This window comes from Condylura cristata, unplaced genomic scaffold (assembly GCF_000260355.1).
Source record: "Condylura cristata isolate star-nosed mole 26May11 unplaced genomic scaffold, ConCri1.0 scaffold00011, whole genome shotgun sequence".
In the NCBI taxonomy this organism is placed as follows: Eukaryota; Metazoa; Chordata; class Mammalia; order Eulipotyphla; family Talpidae; genus Condylura; species Condylura cristata.
In genome coordinates this window covers 42,137,078-42,138,265 of record NW_004567112.1, presented here as the reverse complement: position 1 = coordinate 42,138,265, position 1,188 = coordinate 42,137,078, and positions in this window count along the sequence as shown.

Here is a 1,188-nt window from a genome sequence, read left to right as displayed (position 1 = left end):
GTGAGTTGGAACATGACCTTAAAATGTTTCACACTTCTAGCCCTGCATTCCTAGGTCCATTATCTCAGGGTGTAAAATGCCAGTCTTCTGCTGGAATGAGATAGGTTGTTTCTTTGCTGTGTGAACCGTTAGAAAGAGATCTGCTAGGCTAATTGCTTTCAATTTCATTGGCACTTCCAGAGCGATTTGGTGCCCATCACAATTGAACCTTCCTAGTGTTCTGCAGATAAGCCATCTTGTGACTGGGTTTTGTTTTTTTTTTCCCCACTATCAACTAAAATATTAGATTTATTTCTTTTCCTAGGTTAGCTAACACCTTTCCATCTGTGTTATAGCTTCAATGATGTACTGTTGTTGTTTCTCTATTCCTTTTTATTTGGAGTATGGTCCCTCTGAAAACCTATTACAATTGACAGATGGCCCTGATAATATGCCTTGGAAAAGTGTTATAAACATAGCCATCGGGTTTGAGACAATTTGAGATGCTTATGGACCTGCTGGTCTTGAAGTCTCCAGGATTTGGCAAGAGCCCCTGGGGATGCTTAAACTAAGAAGTGGCCTTATGCTCCCTATAGACAGGAGCTGGAACTCTGTGAATCATGTTCCACAGACACTGGGTGTCCAGTTTCTCAAACTCTGCCGAGAAGTTTGTGACCATCCTGTTTCTCTGCCAACTAAACTGCATGCCTACATAATTGCAATATGGTTGCTCCCAATAAATTCCGACCGTGATTTATATGTATTTGGCTTAGGTTATAAATGAAACATTCCTCCTATGTGAAATATAGATCCCAAACATTTCATAAAACACAAGACATAGCCTTTGATAAAACATTTAAGACAAGTTACTATTTAATCAATCTTATTTAGGTCCAGTTACTAATATTTTAAAGAAAACTGTAACATTGCCAGTAATCAAGGAATCATTATTTTTTACTTTTTCTTTAAGTTTTCTTCCCTTTCTAGTCACACCACCAGAATCTTTTATATAATATTGGTATCATTATGTTATCCTGCTGACGTTTTTTCTTCGACTACACTACTTTAAATTATTTTAAATGTTTTTCTTTTCCTTTTTTTTGAGCCCTTTATTCAATTTTTTAATAAATATTTATTTATTTATGCATACAGAGCTGGGGTATAGGCCAGAGGTGGAGAGGCCAGATACTGAGCAGTGAGCAGAACAAG